This window comes from Ornithorhynchus anatinus, chromosome X2 (genome assembly GCF_004115215.2).
Source record: "Ornithorhynchus anatinus isolate Pmale09 chromosome X2, mOrnAna1.pri.v4, whole genome shotgun sequence".
Classification (NCBI taxonomy): Eukaryota; Metazoa; Chordata; class Mammalia; order Monotremata; family Ornithorhynchidae; genus Ornithorhynchus; species Ornithorhynchus anatinus.
In genome coordinates this window covers 5,194,474-5,215,382 of record NC_041750.1, presented here as the reverse complement: position 1 = coordinate 5,215,382, position 20,909 = coordinate 5,194,474, and the positions used below count along the sequence as shown (strand labels likewise).

The 20,909-nt window shown below is 47.9% G+C and overlaps 1 protein-coding gene and 1 long non-coding RNA gene across 4 annotated transcripts in view; both read right to left on the bottom strand.

Annotated features, from left to right (window-relative positions):
• CNOT6 (CCR4-NOT transcription complex subunit 6) overlaps nt 1-1,318 on the bottom strand; it is a 48,858-nt gene extending 47,540 nt beyond the window's left edge. For all 3 annotated transcript variants that reach the window (XM_029052805.1, XM_029052804.1, XM_029052806.1), the window contains exon 1: nt 1,069-1,318. The gene's annotated coding sequence lies outside the window, so the exon portion shown is untranslated. The remainder of the gene's footprint in view (nt 1-1,068) is intronic.
• Nucleotides 1,319-8,554: 7,236 nt separating this feature from the next.
• LOC114807454 lies at nt 8,555-11,161 on the bottom strand. The gene is made up of 2 exons (XR_003755514.2): nt 10,754-11,161; nt 8,555-9,157 (listed from the first exon to the last, which is right to left on the bottom strand). It is a non-coding gene; the product is annotated as an uncharacterized LOC114807454 (long non-coding RNA).
• Nucleotides 11,162-20,909: the final 9,748 nt, after the last annotated feature.

Below are 20,909 nucleotides of genomic sequence, written 5' to 3'. Positions count from 1 at the left end.
AGCGCTTATCCAATACCACTATTATTAATATAGTAAGCGCTTATCCAATGCCACTATTATTAATCCAATGCCACTATTATTAATATAGTAAGCGCTTAACCAATCCCATTATTATAATAAGCGCTTAATAAATCCCAATAATATTATCATCGCTCCGGATGGCTTAAAGGTAACGCCGTTTCTCGGTCGGCGGGCAAGAAAGCCGGCGCCTGCCTTAAAGGCGTGAGCTGCGGGCCGGGCGCACTGTTTATTCCGGACATGTGTGAGGCTCGCCGTGCTCCCGACCCAGCCACTGCCTGCACGTCACCACAAGCCCCGCCCACCGAGCCCGGCCCCCATTGCACGGAGCGCCTGTCAATCACGGCCCCCAGCCGCTCGCTCCCCTCTTTCTCCCTCTCCCTCCGGTACCGGAGGCGACGAGCGCGGGGCCGTGGCTCCCCCCCCCCCCGCCGCCCCCCGGCCTCCGCCGCTCCACCTGCAAGCCCGGCCACCTTCCCACCCTCCAAGAATGCGCCGGCTCGGGTGGCCGAGCCGCACCGGTTTGCCGAGCCCGACACGACCAACGATGCGGGGGGGGGGGGGGTTGATTAAAAAAAAAAATGAATAAAAGTTTGGATCCGTAGAGCCCCGCCAACTGTTTCTCGCTTTACCTTTCGGCCCGGACGGCGCTGAAATGCACGAAAAGGGGGAGGAAATCAAGCGCGGTGCGGAGCGGGGGCGGGTTAAGGCCCGGGGCTATGGAGGCGACAGTCCCTCCCCGCCTCCCCCCCCCCCCTTCGCCGCTCGGGAGCGGTGAGATGAGGCTTGGGGGCCCCCGGGACGGTGGAGGACGGGAAGCGTTTCCCCCAGAAACAACTTCTGAGAGGCGCCGGCGCTTGGTCCCCGCGCAGGGGACCGATTCCCGGGGCCGGCGCCCCCTCTCCCCTCGGCGGGCCGCTCCGGCTGCCCCTCCCGCCCCTGCAGCAGCCCCCCCCCACCCTGCAAGAGCCCAGGCTCCCCCCGGGGAGCCCCCCCCCTTCCTCGTCCTCGTCCTGGCGGAGGCGAGGGGGCCCCCGCCGGGCTCTTTACCTTTCGGGGTTGGCCGCCCTCCTCCGCCTCCCAGTGAGTGCAGCGGGGCTCTACCTGTGAAACCACCATACCAGTCCCCCCCCGCTGCTGCAGCGCCGCCGCCGTCGCCGCCTTCTTTCTTCGCTCTTTGTCTCCCACCAGGGCCGCCGCCGCCACTGGACCGTCAGGAGCGGAGCGGGGCTGCTGCGCCCGCTGCTCCCTTGCTGCTGCTGCTGCAGCTAGTGCTGCTGGCGGGGGTGCTGCTGCTGCTGCTCCTCCTCCTGCCACTGCCGATCCTCCTCCTCCTCCTCCTCCTCCTCTCCAGGTCGTCGGCGCTGCTGTCCCCCTCCTCCTTCGCGCTGCTGCTGCTGCTGCTGCTGCTGCTGCTGCTGCTGCTGCTGCTGCCGCCACCGCCGCCTCCTCCTCCTCTTCGCCCCCCTCGTTTTCATTGAAAGCAAACAAGCATCATGGCGACGGCGGCGTCGGGGCCCAGCCGGGGAGGGGAGGGAGAGAGAGAGGGGGCGCGACGGGGGGCGGGGGGCGGGGCCGGGGGCCCCCCAGCTCCACATTCCCCACGCTCATTGGCCGCCGCCCGCGGCCCCTTCCATTCCTTGGCAAAGACGGGGGCAACACAACAAACGCCTCCTTCCTCCTCGTACCCCCCCCCCCGCAGGAGGAGCGTTGGGCTAGACCTCGTCTCCCACTTATTCCCTCCCCTCTCTCCCTCATCTTTTCCTCCCCTCTCTCTCCTTCCTATCCCTCTTTTCTTTTTCCTCTCCCTTCTCCCACTGTGACCCTCTTTTCTTCTTCCTCTCTCTCTTCTCCCACTCCCTTTCTATTTATTGAGCTCAGACTGTGTGCAGAGGACTGTAATGAGCACTTGGGAAAGTACCTTGTGGGAGAGAAGCAGCGTGGCCTAGGGGATAGAGCACAGGCCCGGGAGTTAGGAGGTCCTACGTTCTGTGGAGTAAGCACTTAACAAATACCACAATTGTTAAGAAGGCATTTTGACATTAATCCTACCACAGCTCCCACAGTACTTTTCCCATAGCCTTAGACTCTGTCATTTTCATTCATCTAATCATATTTGTTGAGGGCTTACTGTGCGCAGAACAAGTACAGTGGCTTACAATTTGTACAAAGTACAAGCGCTTGGAAAGTACAGTTCAGCAACAAATGGAGACAATAATAATGATGGTGGCATTTGTTAAGCGCTTACTATGTGCAGAGCAGTGTTCTAAGTGGTGAGGTAGATACAGGGTAATCAGGTTGTCTCACGTGAGGCTCACAGTCTTCATCCCCATTTTACAGAGGAGGTAACTGAGGCACAGAGAAGTGAAGTGACTTGCCCTAGGTCACACAGCTGACAAGTGGCATAGCCAGGATTCGAACCCATGACCTCTGACTCCCCAGCCCGGGCTCTTTCCACTGAGCCACGCTGACAATCCCTACCCAACAACCCCAGCAGTGCAGGATACTGTAGTGCTTGAGAGAGTACATTCTGTCAGAGTTGGTAGACACGTTCTGCGCCCAAAATGAGGTTTACAGTCTGGAGGGGGGAGACAGACTTAAAAATAAATGGTAGATATGGACATATGTGCTGGAGAATTGTGGGTGGGGTGAATATCAAGTGCTTAAAGGGTACAGAGCCAAGTGCACAGGTGACGGAGAAAGGAGAGGGAGTAGGGGAATTGAGCACTCAGTTGGAAAGGCCTCTTGGAGGAGATGTGATTTTTAGAAGTCTAGAAGGGGGGAGACAGACAGCAAAACACTTGTCTGCTGGGTGGTCTCGGGTAAATCGCTTCACTTCTCTGGGCCTCAGTTCCCTTACCTGTAAAATGGAGATTACGTCTGTGAGCCCCAGGTGGGACAGGGACTGTGTCCAACCTGTTTAACTTATATTTACTCCAGTTTTTAGAACAGTGCTTGGAACAGAGTAAGCACTTAACAAGTATCATTATTATTATAGCTAACATTATAGGAGCTGATGTTCTAGACTGCTCTAGACTGTTCTAGATTAATATCAAAATGCTGTTTTAATAAATGTGGTATTTATTAAGTGCTTACTATGTGCCAGGTACTGAACTAATCAGTCAGTCCGTCATATTTATTAAGTGCTTACTGTGTAAAGAGCACTATACTAAGTGCTTGGGAGAGAACGATACAACAGTATAACAAGACACATTCACTGTGCACTACAACCACTAGAGGTTTTTGAGGAGTGGAGAAACATGGCCTGAATGAATGTTTTTGTAGAAAAATGATCAGGGTAGCAGAGGGAAGAGACAGGAGGCAGGGAGGCCAGGAAGAAGGCTGATACAGTAATCAAGGTGGGATAGAATAAATGATTGGATAAACATGGTAGCAGTTTGGATGGAGAGCAATGAACAGATTTTAGCGATGTTGTGAAGTCTAAACTGATAGGATTTAGCGATGGACTGAATACGTGGGTTGAACGAGAGAGAGAGAAGTCAAGGATATCGCCAAGATTATGGGCTTGTGGAACAGGAAGGATGGTGGGTGCTGTCTACGGTGATGGGAAAGTCAGGGGAAGGGCAAGGTTTGGGTGGGAAGGTAAGGAGTTCTGTTTTAGATATGTTAAGTTTGAGGGGACGGCAGGGCGTAGAAGCACATCACGTTGGACAGTCCCTGTCCCACATGGGGCTCGTAGACTTAATCCCCATTTTACAGATGAGGGAACTGAGGCTCAGAGAAGTTAAGTGACTAAGTGACTTGCCCAAGGTCGCAGACAAGTGGCAAAGCTAGGATTAAAACCCAGGCCCTCCCGACACCAAGGCCCATGCTCTATCCATTAAGCCACACTGGTTTTTTCTCAGCCCTCTTTCTTTTTCTCTCTTCTATTTTCCCTCTTCCCCGCAACCCGACCTCCTCTCCTAAATCCGTGCCACTGACCTTTTCATCTCTCCAGTTCTTTCTCTATCCGCCCCATTCTCATTCTCCCATTTTCTCGTCTGTTTCCCCGTGTTTTTCTTTTTCCTTTTCGCGTGCGTCATCAAGTGGCCACCAGGTGGCGCTGTGGAAAAATGGTATTTGTTTCATCTTGTGTTTCTGGCTGGTCATGGAGCAATCATTCAATCAGTGCTATTTATTAAACGCTTACTGTGTACAGAGTACCTTAATAAGCTTATACAAGAGAAGTAGAGTGGCCAAGTGGAAAGAGCATGGGCATGGGAGTCAGAGGACCTGGGTTCTAATTCCAGTCAGTGGTATTTTCTGAGCCCTTCCTAGGTGCAGTGCAGGGTACTAAGTGCTTGAGAGAGTACGTTCTATCAGAGTTGGTAGACACGTTCTGTGCCCAAAATGAGCTTTACAGACTGGAGGGGGGAGACAGACATAAAAATAAATGGGGGTTAGGACATATGTACTGGAGAATTGCGGGTGGGGTGAATATCAAGTGCTTAAAGGGTACAGAGCCAAGTGCACAGGTGACGGAGAAAGGAGAGGGAGTAGGGGAATTGAGCGCTCAGGTACGAAGCTCTCTTGGAGGAGATGTGATTTTCAGAGGGTTTTGAAGGTGAGGAGAATGGTGGTCTGTCAGATAGGAAGGGGGAGGGTATTCTGGGTCAGAGGGAAGATGTGGGTGAGGGGTTGGTGGCAAGATAGAGGAGCTCGAGCTTCAGTGGGTAGCAACAGCACTGTGGGTCCTTCAGAAATTCAATACCAAGTTTATGTTTGGCTGGAGAGCATTATAGCAGGTGGTGATCCATTATTCAAATTATGTCTTTCCAGGGCCACCGAGGTGAGAAGACGTTCTGTCTGTGAGGCTGCCATTTCCCGGAGTCTGAAGAAAAGGCCTTCAAGCTGGTCAGAGTGGCTTAGAGAGACGGTCCAGTTGGTACATCAAAGTAATATCTATCAGACCATAAGCCCAGAGGCCTTAATTGATTATAATCATGATGGTCTTTATTAAGCGCTTACCAAGCACTATGTTAAGACCTGGGTAATTACAAGGTAATAAGATTGGACCCAGTTCCTGTCTCATGTGTGGCTCACAGTTGAAAGGGAAGAGAGAACAAGTATTTTAACCCCTATTTTTAACCCCCATTTTACAGATGAGGAAACCAAGACCCAGGCTTAGATCTGTGTTCTATCCAGTAGGCCATGGCATGCAGTAAATGTTCAATTTGTACAACGGATTGATTGATTGGTGAATTGACATTGCCTCCCTGCCTGGTCAGGGCAATCCATTCTAATAATAACAATATCCAGCGCTTAGAACAGTGCTCGGCACATAGTAAGCGCTTAACAAATACCAACATTATAATAGTAATAATAATAATAATTATGGTACTTGTTAGGCACTTACTATGTGCCAAGCACTGTTTTAAGCCCTGGGGTAGATACAAGTTAAACAGGCTGGATGCAGTCCCTTTCCTATCTGGGGCTTTTACAGTCTTAATCCCCATTTTACAGGTAAGGGACCTGAGGCCCAGAAAAGTTAAGTGACTTGCCCAAGGTCACACAGCAGACATGTAGCAGAGCTGGGTTTAGAACCCAAGTCTTTCTGACTCTCAGGCCTGTTCTCTATCCACTAAACCATGCTGCTTCTCAATAATAACAATAATTATAATAATAATATTTAAGGTTCAAGCACTGTACTAAGCACTGGAGTAGATACAAGTTTATCCTATCAGATGCAGTCCCTGTCCCACATGGGACTCACAATCTAAGAAGGAGGGAGACTAGGTACTGAATCCTTATTTGACGGATGAGGAAACTGAGGCATAGAGAAGCAAAATGACTTGCCCAAGGTCACAAAGCAGGCAAGTGGCGGAGCCAGGATTGAAACCCAGGCCCTCTGATTCCCAGGCCCCTGCTCTTTCCACTCCCTGGGGATTGTTACGTTAAAAACAACCTCAAACGTTTACTGAGTATTCACTGGGCAGCACCATAATTGAAGCTTTGGGGGTGGAGGGAATGGGGCAATACCCAAACTAGTTTAAACACAGTTCCTACCCTGAAGGAGCTTACACTCTGGTGGTGGTAGCAAGACAGACGGCTAGACATCCATTTATGTATACCTAAATCCAATAATAATAATACCATTTTTGTATTGTCCTTTTATTTCCACAGGATTTTCACATTATTAATGTCATTTCTGTTCCTCACACAACATTCCCATGAGATAGGGAAAGGAAAGTGTTATCATCCCCATTTAGGAGAGGAGGAAACTGAGCCCCAGAGAGTTTCAGTGACTAGCCCAAAGTCACACAGCAGGCAGGGGGGCAGAGCCAGGACTAGTTCTTCACCACACCATCTCTGCAGAATTAAAGTGATCCAAATCAGCATCAGTCTCTGCATTCCAGTTAATCAGTCAATAGTATTTTTTGAGCACTCACTAGGTGCCAAGCACTGAATTAAGCACTAAGGTAAATTCTAATCTGTGCTCTGCCACTTGTCTGCTGTGTGACCTTGGGCAAGTCACTTCACTTCTCTGTTCCTTAATGACCTCATCAGCAAAATGGGGATTAAGACTGTGAGCCCCATGTGGGACATAGACTATGCCCAACCTAATTAGCTTGCATCTACCCCAGTGTGGCGTAATGGATAGAGCACAGACAAGGGAGTCAGGAGGTCTTGGGTTCTAATCCTGGCCCTGCCACTTGTCTGTTGTGTTATCTTGGGCAAGTTACTTCTCTGTGCCCCATTTTACCTCATCTGTAAAATGGGGATTGAGACTGGGAGCCCCACGTGGGACAGGGACTGTGTCCAAATCGGTTTGCTTGTACCCACCCCAGCTTTTTACAGTGCCTGGAACACAGTAAATGCTTAACAGATACCAAAATTATTATTATTATTACTCTTCCAGTGCCTGCACTTAGTAAGTTCTTAAAAAATACCATAAAAAATGATAATCAGATCAGATACAGTGTCTGTCCCCCATGGGGCTCAAACTTAAGTAGGAAGGGGAACAGGTATTGAAGTTGAATGTTCAAACATTTGTTTTGTGTATGTTTTTTCTCTTTTTTTCTTCTTTTTCAACTGCCACCTGGTACTGAATAGCAATTTTTCTTTAGGTAAGGGGTGTGACATGTAGAAGCCACCAGAAGGAGCTATTGGAGATAGCCATCAGAGTTTTATTCAGGGTACAGAACCTTCATTTGTGTGGGCTTGGACCTTGAAGGAAATGTAATAGCACGGTTATTGTGATGCTGTGACATTACTTGTTAAATACTTCATCAAGTAACCAAGAGGGTCTCTGTTTCTTCCATCACCAGAGTGGCCCTCCCCATATGAGTTATATGCATTATTTATTATTCCCTTGACCTAACTCAACCACTAAAAAACGGATAAAGATTAGCATGTGACAGAGCAAGTAGGCTAAGAAAATTATCTTAAAGTCAAACTTTAAAAAAATAATAATGGTGTGAATTAGGTGCTTACCGTGTGCTAAACACTGGGGAATATATAGATTATTATTTGTTAAATTCTTAATATGTGCCCCATGCTGTTCCAAACGCTGGGATTCAAGGCTGGTAGATGAAGGAGAATATGGGTTCTGAAATTCTGCCTCAGTTCTTTCCTCTTTGCTCCTCTCCCACTCCACCCCAGCTGGCACCTTTTGCTCTTCTCAGTCAGTCACTCGGCCAATCGTGCTTAATGTGTGCGAAGCACTGTACTAAGCACTTGAGAGAGTAAACATTCACTGTGCCTCATTCTCATCTCCCTCACCTCTTGCTGATCCCCGCCGCCCCCCGTCTGGAATTCCCTCCTTCTTCACATCTGACAGACTACCACTTTGCCTATCTTCACAGCCCTTCTGGCAGCTCCTCTCTTCATCCTCTCCCTCTCTTCCTCCCTCTCCTCCTCCTCCTTCTCCTCTTCCTTCTCTTCCTTCTCTTCCCTCTCCCCCCTTCTCCCTTTCTTCCCTTCTCTCCCCAAGCCATTTTTACTTCTCTTGCTCTCCCTGCAGGGAACCTTTAGTTTCCGAGAATTATTACAAGCAGGCTGGTCCCATCTGTGCAATGTCTCTCTCTCTCTCTCTCTTTCTCTCTCTCCCTCTCCGTCTCTGTCTCTTTCCCTCTCTCCATCTCTCTCTCTCAACAGAGCTCTTTACTTGCAGAGACAGCACAGAAGAAGTTTTGGTCAGCCCACAAAGCCTCCCTGTAAACCTCCATTCTTCAAAAAAGCCCTGTACTCTCCCAGGGCTCTAGTACAGTGCTCTACCCACAGTCGACTGTAAGCTCCTCAAGGACAGGGATCGTGCCTACTGCTAGCAGCAAACCCGCAAGATGCTTGTTGCTTATCCTGTGGCAAAGTCATCAAGGTTTCTCCAACCCTGGGGTGAAATAGCGAGGTCAATTGAAAAACATAGAGTTTCTCTTCCAGTTCTCAGAGATGATTGATCTTCCGGCTCTTCTCTAAAGCCTCCTCTAATTCTCATCCCAGAAGTTCATTTGTTAATCCATAGTAGTATTTATTAAGCACCTACTAAGGGCAAAACACAGTACTAAGCATCCAGGATTAAAAAAAAAGAAGCAGAGCACATGCTCCCTGTCTTAAGGAGACAGACTTTATTTACAAAGAGAGGAAGCGGGTGGAAGAACCAGTTTATAACAGGCCATTGTCAAGAAAAAATTGCTAAATAAATAAATGTTTATACAAATAAATATGCCCATGGACACAAGTGCTAAGAATAAGATGAAAATATCTAAATGCTAAGGAGGTTGTTAGGGTCGATTAAATCCTCACTCAGCCGAAACTGGAGAAGGATGATAAACGAAACATACGAAGGGTTGAATTTGCTTTCGTCTCTCAATCTGCTCCCTATTTCCTGAAACAAACTCAGCCTCCATCAGGTGACAGGGGTGGCGGGGGTGGGGGAAAGCGGGGAGGAGGAGAAAGAGGAGGAGGAGGAGGAGGAGGGTGGAAATGGGAGACTCCTGAGAGCTCCATCTGTTCACTGGTTGTTCCAAGTTTCACCCAACCCCACCGGAGAGAAACGGCTCAAATATTAAGTCTGAAAACACCCACGGTTTATCATGGGATGTCTTTTGTTTTGGGTCATCACTTTGCTCTTGAGCCTCTTCTGTTGTTGCTTTGACATTCAAGAACGAGAAGCCGGTGGAGGAAATGAGTTACCCGTCAACTGAAACAAAATCAAAATGGAGAGACGTTATTTTTGGCAGGAGGGATTAACAGATCTCCTGGCTCCTCCTAAGAGGCAAGAATTGAAGGCTTCGCTTTCTGCCCGTTTTCTCTCTCACCCTGCCCTGGAGATTGGGTAGTTCTTTTCTGAAAGTATGTGAGGAATTAGCTTCCCTGTTGCCTTTCAAAAACAAATGGGATAAATGCAGGACAAATTAGTGACCCTCCAAAGAGGGACTCTTGTGCCTCAGTTCCCTCATCTGTAAAATGGGGACTCAGACCCTGTTGTCCCTCCTGCTTAGACTGTGAGCCCTGTGTAGGACTTGATTACCTTTTATTAACCCCAGCACTGCATACAGTGCTTAGCACACAATAAGCACTTAGCGAATACCACAATATTATTATTTTTATCATTATTTCAGACAGAGCAACTTGCTTCTCTGTACTTAAGGATCCCTCCCTGCAGCTGGCAGATTCCTGGATTCCCGATGTCCCGTATCGGAAAGCCATCCAGGAGCGCCATAATGGCGCAGGAGTAGAGAATAAGACACATGGTGACATGCCAGGAACAAGAGTTCATGCCGAGAGAGCTCCAATTTGAGCTCCCCTTCCCGAATTGTCAGAGAGAGAGAGAGAGATGGAGAACGTTTGGTGGAATTGGAATAAAACACCAGTATTTTGGGGGTTTTTTCCCCCAGACAACTGGCAATTTATTTTTGAAGGTGGGGATCCATCCGTGAAGGGGAGCCCAAGTACTGATTCTTCCACTGCTCATTTCAGTGCTCAAGTGGAGCACTGTGCTCTTTTCACCATGGCGAATGGCCTCAGTCAAGTCAAGACCTTCCCTGAGGTTTCACGATCACTGCCTGTCCATTTCTCTAATCGTGTCCCCCTTTAGACTGTAAGCTAGTTGAGAGCAGGGATTCTATCTACCATCTCTATTGGACTCTATTGGTGAGTACTACAGTGTATGTTTTCCATAATATAGGGATTCTATAAGACTGCAGTCCTCAAGTTAGAGAACTGGGGCCTTTATTGAGTGCCTACTGGGTACCGAGCACTGTAAGAGGAGCATGGGTTCCTGCCTTCAGAGCTTCCGATCTTTGGCTGGGGGCATCACTTCCATCAGTAGCAGCCTCACCAGCGCCGACTGCGCCCGGTTTGGGCAGGGCACCACCTGAGATGTCCTTGAAGAATTTATCCAAGGAAATAAGAGATGTAAAACCTCCTCGCAGCACTCTTCTGTCTCTGGGGACACACTCTTTCACCTCTATAGGCTGATGCCTCAGCTGGGGTTTCTGAGAAGGCACCTCCGAGTTTGCTGCCCAGCCATAAGACAGAATGGCAGCCATGTTGGGCTTGGCAGCCATGTTACATCTCCTGATAGGGTGTGTGTGCAGTTCCACAGGCGGGAAAATTGGCTAGTCCTGTTCCCAAGGAACAGCTGTTATGAGCCAGGAGACACCACACCCATTGGCTTCTGTGCTTCTGGCAACAAAATGGGAATTATTACATTATTGCCTTCTCTCTCGTTTCCCTCCTCCCTCCCTTCTTCCTTCCCTCCTTGGTTTCCTCCCTCCCTCCCTCCATTCCCCACCTTCTTCCAAGAAATGTTGTGAAGACACTGGAGTTATCGTTGACAAAACATTTTAAGCTTCTGGGAGAAAGATGCTCTCTTGAAAGAGAAAGCGCTTTGATTATGTGCACTATTTTGGTCCGTCGTTAAGCAGGCTATCTCTTCCATAGCCGTGAGGTGCATTTCTTGTCTCTGTCTCTCTCTTTGTGTCTCTCGCTGTGTCTCGACCTCTTCCTCTCCCTGAGCAAAGCCGGGAAATGTCCGAAAACACTTCCAGCAGATGGCGGTGTAAGTTCAGGTCTTTTTGTAGGCCGCCTCCCCGCCTCCCCTTTAGCAATCTCAGCTCTGCCCTACTCCATCTCCCCGGCCTCCACAATCTCCTGGTCTCCTGGAGGTAGCAGTTCTCTCCTGGAAATCGCCTCCCAGATGCACCATCCCTAGTTGTCATAGCAACCCAGCAGTTGAGTAGGTGCAGCTGATACTGGGATACTCCCAGTTGTCTTAGAAGACAGGGGCAAGGGAGGGGGGCTCAGAGTTTCCCGAGGCTTATTCCCGAACACCTCTGGTCCTCCCTTTCCGGCTTACTCTCCCCTCTGGCACTGTCCAAGTGGTTGCTCACCTCAGCCTTGCCGACTTCTGTCTTTCTATTCGCAGATTCAAGTATTACTCACGACATCCTGAAGGTTTCAACCTTTATCCCTTCTCCTCCTCCTGCTCCCACTTTCTGTAGATCCTGATTGTCTGTCTCCCCATTAGACTTGTGAGCTCCTCAGGGGCAGGGAGCATGGGGCTGGCTTCTGGAGAACCCTCCCAAACGTTTTATCCCAGTGGTTAGCTCTCAGAAAGCAGCCGCTCAGTACCACTGATTTGGAACCTTAGTGGGGGCAGCCGCAGTGGAGATTTTTCTCACTCTCCTGCCAAAGGCCTTCCCAGAGATAAGGAGGGAATGACTAGGCTTCTGGGAATAGGAGGGATTCAGTCCGTGCTGAGATATCTCCTAAGGAAATCACCCGCCTGGGTTTGCATCATCTACCCCGACGTCATTATGAGATTCTGCATAATATGAATGGGTCTTCTGGGCCCCCTGATCAGCTCCAAACCGATCCCCCAGTGCTCATTTTCGAAAGCAAAAGGGATATTTTTTTTTCCCAGCTAACACGAATTCCTCTAAAGGACTGCCGAGCAGCTGAGTGCATAGAAGAGCTCTGTCCTTCCTAGAACACGGGCCTTAATTTTTTTCTTTAATGGTATTTGTTAAGCACTTGCTATGTGCCAGGCACTGTTCTAAGCGCTGGGATAGGTGCAAGCAAATCATGTTGAACACATCCCTATCCCACATGGGGCTCACAGTCTAAATAAGGGGGAGAACAGGGACTGAATCCCCATTTAACAGGTGAGGAAAGGGAGACACAGACAGTGAAGCAGTTTGCCAAAGGTCACACAGCAGGCAAGTGGCAGAGCCAGGATTAGATAAAATCACCTCCTCCAAGAGGCGTTCCCAGACTGAGCTCCTCTTCCCCCTCTACTCCCTCTGCCATCCCCCCTTTACCTCTCCGCAGCTAAAGCCTCATTTTCCCCTTTTCCCTCTGCTCCTCCACCTCTCCCTTCCCATCCCCACAGCACTGTACTCGTCCGCTCAACTGTATATATTTTCGTTACCCTATTTATTTTGTTAATGAATTGTACATCGCCTTGATTCTATTTAGTTGCCATTGTTTTTACGAGATGTTCTTCCCCTTGACTCTATTTATTGCCATTGTTGTTGTCTGTCCGTCTCCCCCGATTAGACTGTAAGCCCGTCAAACGGCAGGGACTGTCTCTATCTGTTGCTGACTTGTTCATCCCAAGCGCTTAGTACAGTGCTCTGCACATAGTAAGCGCTCAATAAATACTATTGAATGAATGAATAGATACCAGGTCCTCTGACTCCCAGCTCTGTACTCTTTCCACTCGTTCACGCTGCTTATTTATTTACATTAATGTCTGTCTCCCCTTCTAGACTGTGAGCTCATTGTGGGTAGGGAATGTGTCTGTTTATTGTTATATTGTACTCTCCCAAGAACTTAGTTCAGTGCTTTGCACACAGTAAGCAAATGCTCAATGAATAAGATTGAATGAACGAATGAATTCTTCTCTAACATTATGGAGATCCATTTATATCTGGATTGTGAGTAGCACACCACGCTTACATTGGTAAGAGAATGTTGTTTCCTTGAAAGAAATGTTTTCCCCCTCTGAGGATTTGTAGACTTTATAGAATTCTCATACTTTATTTCCCCTATCCATAGAGGAAACAGACTCAGAAAAGTCATGAGACTTAGCCAAGCAAGGTCAGGAGCAGAGGTGGGAATAATCTTCAGGACTGCTAACTCCCAGACTTGGCTACTTTCTAGTGAAACCCACTGTTTATAATGCTATTTTTTAAGATCTTACTATGCGCCTAGGACTGAACTAAGGGCTGGGGTTGATACAAGATGCACCAGCTCACTCTGTCATACCCAGTGTGAAGCGAGAGTCAGCGGATTGGTGCCAGTTTTGTTTTTCAAATTACATGTGACCTAAGAGAACAGTCTCCCCCAGAGTAGAAATTAGCCCCCACCCACTTCTACCACTGGAGTAATAATTACAGTGCTAATAATGGTATTTGTTAAGTGCTTACTATGTGTCAAGCACTGTTCTAAGCATTGGGGCAGTTACAAGCTAAACAGGTTGGAGATGGTGTCTGACCCACATGGGGCTCACAGTCTTAATCCCCATTTTACAGATGAGGGAACCGAGGCCCAGAGAAGTGAAGCGACTTATCCAAGGTCACACAGCAGACGTGGCAGAGCCAGGATTCAAACCCAGGTCCTTCTGACTGCCAAGCCCAGGCTATAGCCATTAGGCCATGCTGTTTCCCCACTGGAAGCAGAAGTAATTTAAGTAAGAACTCCCATGGCTTAATGGAAAGAATCAGAGGACTGGTATCTGAATCCTGGCTCTGCCATTAGCTTCCTGTGTGACCTCGAGCAACTCGCTTCACTTCTTTGGGCCTCAGTGTCCTCATCTGTAAAATGAGTGTAAAAGGTTGCTCTCCCCTAGGCTTAGATGGTGAGCCTCTAGACTGTAAGCTCATTGTGGGCTGGGAATGTGTCTGTTTATTGTTGTATTGTACTCTCCCAAGCGCTTCATACAGTGGTCCACACACAGTAAGTGTCAATAAATACAACTGAATGATTGAATGAACAGGAACTGATTACCTTGTACTCCCCTTAGTGCTTGGCAAGTAGTACAAGCTGTTTACGCTAATGGAGGAGCACAGCCGCTAATGTAGATTTAATTAAAAAACCGGGTGGTGGGACTCTGGTTGGGAGGGAGAAAGAGTCTGAGAATTTGCTTCTGGAGACATTTTTGGGGCATGACATTTCTGTGATACATCCTGAGTCAATGACCTGTTTTCCTGGCCAAGTGAACTTACAGGGTTGGACTAGTTTGGACGTTGGGGTTCGAATCACTCGTTTGGGGAATTCTTGGCCAAGATTTAGAATCCCCCTTCAGAGATCTGATATTGGTTTAATGCTTCTAACTCTCTTCCTCCACCGGCTCCTCCTCCGCCTCCTCCTCCGCCTCCTCCTCCCTCTCTCCATCTCCCTCTCCTTCACAGAAGTGCTCCTTCAGCCAGCCTCCGGCTTAGCACGGAACCGAGAAACCTGCCAAGCCAACGCACCGGGCCCTCATTTCCTCTTCTCCCACTCTCTTCTGCGTCTCACTTACACTTGGACTTTCTTCACCCCACAGCACTTACGTCCATTTCCGTCACTTTTTTCTTTCTGTTAACATTCGTCTCCCCCCTCTAGACTGTAAGTTCATTGTGGGCAGGGAACGGGTCTACCAACCCTGTGGTTTTGGACTCTCCTAAGCGCTTAGTACAGTGCTGTGCACACAGTAAGCCCTCAATAATTTCCACTGATGGATTGACGGACCCGACCCCGGCTCCGTCGTGCCACAGGGGAAGCGGTGAGGGGTGGAGGCATCTGGGCTTGAATACCTCATTCCAAGTTGCACAACGTCCACTCAGTCCTTCCCTGAAGCCGAATGAGTTGAGCGGCCCACTGGTTAAGATGAAGTGGTTACGTCTTAGGATGACATAACCAGGAACTGAGCTCAGTACTCCCTCCATACTTGGCATGTGCTCGATCAATACCACCAATTGACGACATCGTGATGACCGAGGGCCGGCTCTCTGGGTTGGATGCGAAAGAATCTGCTTCGGAGTTCTGTTGTTTTTGTTTTGTTATAGTATTTGTTAAGTGCTTACTCTGTGTCAGGCACTGTACTGAGCGCTGCAGTAGATACGAGCTAATTGGGTTGATCACAGTCCCCATCCCACACGGGACTCACAGTTGGCACAATTTCCGACTGCCAGCAATAGCGAGTGAGCCCCTTTGGGAGAGGGAATTGGTTTCCGTGGAGACACTTTTCATTTTGGTTGTTAAGTACTGATCCGGGTACCTCTCTGGAAAGGATGGCTGGAGTCTTGAAAGTAGGAGAATTCTTACTCTCTTAATATTCACGATAGAATTTATTAAGCACTTACTTTGTGCTAAGTGCTACAGTGGGAGTAGTAATACTTATTTATCAATCATTTATCATAGTATCATTTGTACTATGTGCCAAGCAGTAAGGGGAATATAAGATAATCAGTTCCTCTTCATTCAACCATTCAGTTGTATTTATTGAGCACTTACTGTGTGCAGAGCACTGTAATAAGAGTTTGGGCAAGTTCAATACCATTGGTAGCCATAATCCCTGCCCCCAAGGAGCTTTCAATCTATTTAGCACTTATAATAATGATTATGGTATTTGTTATGCACCTACTGCGTGCCAAGCAATGTTCAAGGCAACGTACTAAGTGCTGAGAAAGTATACGGGTGAGTTATAGTCACGTTCCCTGGGCTCAATATCTAAGAATAAAGCATGACAGGACTTGGAGATAGACTCATAAAGAAAGGCTAACAAAAATATAAAATATAAGGATGACAACATAAAAGGATCAGCAAGGTTTCAGGCTGTTCACAGCTCAGATTAACAAGGTATAATCAGGTCAGACACAGTCCCTGTCCCACCTGGGGCTCACAGTCTAAGAGGGAGGGAGGACAGGTATTCCCATTTTACAGATGAGGAAATTGAGGCCCAGAGTAATTAAAGGACATGACCAAGTTCATCCCGTCTACTACCACCCCTCTCTGTAATTGATTTTAATGTCTGTCTTCACCTCTAGACTGTCAGTTCGTTGTGGGCAAGTAACTTGCCTACAGGCTCTGTTGTACTGTCCTCCCCTGAGCGGTTAGTACAGTGCTCTGCACACTGTAAGCGCTCAATAGATACCATTGATTGATTGATAAGAGGCAGAGCCACTAGATTGTGCTGCCACTAGATTGTCGATCCTGATCAAGCAACTAGATCATCAGGCGATAAAGGAACTAGATAGTCAAGCCCTTGACCTGTGGCCCCAGGCTTTTCCCACTAGCCACACTGCCTGCTAGCACACAGGGATTATGACCTTGAAAATCCCCGCATTAAGTGTTCACACTATAGATCACCCTTCTTGTCTGTGACTGGAATTTCATCTGAACAGCTGTCCGCGCCGAGGGCAGAACATGCTTCCTGACCCCACCAAAGACACACTACCCGAAACAGGCAGTGAAAGCACACATCGTAGACTACTGATGGAACAAGCAAATTTTCCCGAGAGTTTGTATACTCTCTGGCCTTCATTCCCTCCACCCCCATTTTTGAACCGAAATAATTGACCTCAGTGTTAGCTCCTAGTGGGCAAGAGACTACTAGAGAAGCAGCATGGCTTAGTGGAGAGAGCCCGGGCTTGGGAGTCAGAGATTGTGGATTCTAATCCCAGCTCCACCACTTTTCTGCTGTGTGACCTTGGGTAACTCACTTAACTTCTCTGTGCCTCAGTTACCTTATCTGTAAAATGGGGATTAAAACAATAAGCCCCACGTGGGACAACCTGATTACCTTGTATCTACCCCAGTGCTTAGAACAGTGCTTGGCACATAGTAAGCACTTAACAAATATCATTATTATTATTATTATTATTATTATTAAGAGACATCATCTTGGAATTCCATTGCGCATTTCCCAGCGTTTAGTACAGAGCCCTGCCCCCAGAGGGCGCTCAATAAATAGCATTACCACCAAATCTCACCCATCAGGTCGACTAGTTTGGGACCAGCTAGGATGACAAAAAGGACACATTCAGGAGACAGTAGCTCTGATTGTAATGACGTGAATGCTGACTCTATATACTTTTACTTTTACCCAGCATGGGGCAGAGACTGTCAATTCTGATGATGTTGTATCTATGCCCCCTTTTGGCACATAATAAGTGCAGACTCTAAGCTCGTTGGTTTTTTTTAAGGGTATTTGTGAAGTGCCTACAATATGCCAAGCACCATGTAAACACTGTGCTAGATACAAAACCCACCAGGTTGGACACAGTTTCTATCCCACATGGGGCTCACAGTCCAAGAAAAGGGAGAACAGTCTTTGAATTTCCATTTTATGGTTGAGGTAACTGAAGCCCAGAGATATGAAACCACAAGCCCAAGGTAACAGACCAGACAGCTGGCGGGTCTGGGATTAGAACCCAGGTTCTTCGACTCTCAGACCTGGCCTCTTTCCACTAGGCCCTCACTGCTTCTGACTCTGTTCTGACCTCCAATACTAGAGAAGATTTGGAAATGGATTTGCGTGAGCACTGCTGTCGTGTCTGTTTCTTTCAGAAAGTCATTGTGGGCAGAGTATCTGGTGCTATCCGGTGGGCACCTATCCGGTGGGCACCTTCCCTCAGAAGTCTGGGCCCTTCCCTGCTACCTCTCGCTGAAAACAGACTTCTCCGGTCTTGTGAGGCTGAGACAGTGTTTGTTTGACCGGCAGAGTCTAGTGCTTCCCCGTGTTCCGCTGAGGCGTTTTCTGACAACAGTGTTTGCTCTGAGACTTGAAAATGTGTAGTGTTTTTAAAGCTTTGAGCTGGCAGATGTGTGGGGATAATATATCAAGTGCTCGGCGTGAGGGGAAGAAAGCCTCCCCTGAGCTGCTTCTGGTGCCTGCCTAATGTCTCTGTCTACAGCTTTGGGGGGGCCATGTTCCTTGACATCTTGAAAATTAGCCAGGGAGCAACACCCTAGTTCTCCATGAAGGAACCCTAATGGGGGGGGGGGGACTTGACCCTCTTTTGCCCATTCCCAGAATCTGGGTCTCTTAATAAATAAGTGCTTAATAAATCACCTAATTAGGAATGAATAGGAATGAATATTGTGCCTATGAATATTAGGAATAAATATTATTCCTACTTGTACACGCTAAGCACTTAATGAATACTATTACTACTACTATCATTCCAGGGTCAGAAGGACTTTTGTCAGCCCCCAGCTCCTTCAATGAATCAATTAATCAGTCCATGGTATTTATTGAACACTTACTATGGGCAGAGAACTGTACTAAGTGCTTGGGCAAGTACAATAGAACAGAAGGCTCAGTGCCCTGACCTCACTGAGTGGAGACAGGAGACTCCCCTCTAGACTGTAAGCTCATTATTCAGTCTGTAAGCCTTCCCTGCCCACAGTGAGCTTACAGCCTAGAGGGGGATACAGACATTAATATAAATAAATAAATTACAGATATGTACATAAGTACCGTGTAGTGAGGTGAGGTAGGAGGGGGCAAAGTGATTAAGTGCTTTAAAGCTGATGTGAGGAGTTCCTGTTTGATGTGGAGGTGGATGGGCAACCACTGAAGGTTCTTGAGGAGTGGGGAAGCATGTCCTGAACATTATGGGCATGGAACATGTCTGCTAATTCTGTTGTATTATTCTCTCCAGAGTCCTTGAGCAGTGCTCTGCACATAGCGAGTGCTCAATCCATTGATCAATGGATTGATTGTTTGAGACTGAGAGACTCCAGTAGGGAGTCACTCACAGCTCTGGGTGGTCCACTGGAGGAAACCCAGGCCTGGGAGTCAGGATGCTTGAGGGGTTTTTTTGTTTTGCTTTTAATGGCACTTGTTAAGCACTTACTAGGTGTGAGGTACCATACTAAGCATTGGGCTACAACCTAGACAAGCAGGTTGGACACAGTCCCTGCCCCATATGGGGCTCACGGTCTAAGTCGGAGAGGACTCAATTCCCATTTTACAGGCAGAACTGGGGTTAGAACCCAGGTTTTCTGTCTCTCCTATGAATAAATGCTTTAACCATGGCAGGAGAGATTGCATAAGCAGTGAAGCTTAGAGTTATGCCTCTGAGAGATACTTTCTCATCAGGGTTATCCATAATGGAAGCCAAATCATCAAACAAAGTTGATTCACCTGTGCTGGGCAGCAGTGGCATGGAAAAAAGCCAAAGACGGATGATCAAGTGACCAAATGTTGATCAAAGACATCGACAGAGAAATAAGTTTTTACTGCACAGAAGGCGGCAATGGTAAACCACCTCCTTATTTTTACCAAGAAAACTCTATGGATATACACACCAGAATGACTCAGATGATACGACGTTCTGGAGAGAATATGTCCACAGAGTCGCTATGAATCAGAAATGACTCGACGGTGTCTAAATACTACTACTATTACTTCTGTTCCTCAGGCCTGGGCTCTTTCCACTAGGCTACACTACTTCTCTTCTCCTGCCACTGACCCGCTGTGTGAACTTGGGCAAGTCACTTCTTCGGGTTTCAATTTTCATTCAATAGTATTTATTGAGCGCTTACTATGTGCAGAACACTGTACTAAGCGCTTGGAATGTACAAATCGGTAACAGAATTTTCTCATCTCTAAGGCGGGGGTTAAAATACCTGTCCTCCCTCCCACTATGGACTGAGAGTCCTATGCAGGATGGGGACTGTGTCCAATCTAATAATAATTATTGTAACTGTGGTATTTGTTAAGTCCTTACTATGTGCCAGGCACTGTACTAAACACTGGGGTGGTTACAAGAAAATCAGGTTGGACACAATCACTGTCCCACATGGGGCTTGCAGTCTTAATCCCTATTTTACAGATGAGATAACTGAGGCCCAGAGAAGTGAAGTGACTTGCCCAAGGCCACATAGCAGACAAGATTAGACCCCAGGTCCTTCTCACTCCCAGGCCCTTGCTCTATCCTCTAGGCCATGCTGTTTCATACCTACCCCAGCGATCTGCCTAGTGCCTGGCACAGAGCAAGCACTGAACCCGGGGCATTGGGATGATCTCCAGCGGAGGGGCAGGGGAGAGGGCGGGGAGGAGGCGGTTGTCCAGGAGACTTGAGTCGTCCCGGGAGCCACGGGTTACGCAAACACAGAGGCAAAACGGGATTTGGAAAACGGGAACAAAACATTCTGAAGGCAGAGCATTTCCCCATGGGCTATGAAGCCCTGATCAAACACAGATGGATCCAGCAAGGCGCTCAAAGGACGGGGGGTGGTTCATTCCTTTTTCCTCAATCTTCCTTCCCTCCGTGTGAAACGCATGAACACATGGAGGAGACGTGAAGATCGCAGAGCCTCTTGGTTTGAGGGAAATACCGGTTCTTTCAGTCCTCGGGCCAGAAGGAGAACGTGCTGAGATACCTAAAACTGGATTCGATTTTCTTTTCCTTTAGGCGCCTCTGATATCTCACTAACATATGTAGGGTTTAGACAGTCAGAAAATTACCAACCCACAGACGAATGCTGTTTGGACACTGAGAGTTGCAGGGCCCTGTGACATAATAATAAAAAAAATACTCTGACAGATCCAATCAATCAATCAGCAGCAAGGCCTAGTGGATAGAGCACAGGCCTGGGAGTCAGAAGGACCTGGGTTCTAATTCCTACTCCGCCACTTATCTGCTGCATGACCTGGGGTGAGTCACTAAACTTCTCTGGGCCTCGGTTACCTCATCTGAAAAATAGGGATTAAGACTGTGAGCCTTATGTGGGACATGAACCGTGTCCAACCTGATTAACTTGTATCTACCCCAGCGCTTAGTACAGTTCCTGGCACGAAGTAAGCACTTAAACACATGCCACAGTTATCATTATTATTAAGGAGTTTACAGTCTGCTGTGTGCAGAGCACTTCACAAGTGTTTGAGAGAGTACAAAAGAGTAAGTAAACATGTTATCTGTTACCAAGGAGTTTGTAGTCTTCTATGTGCAAAC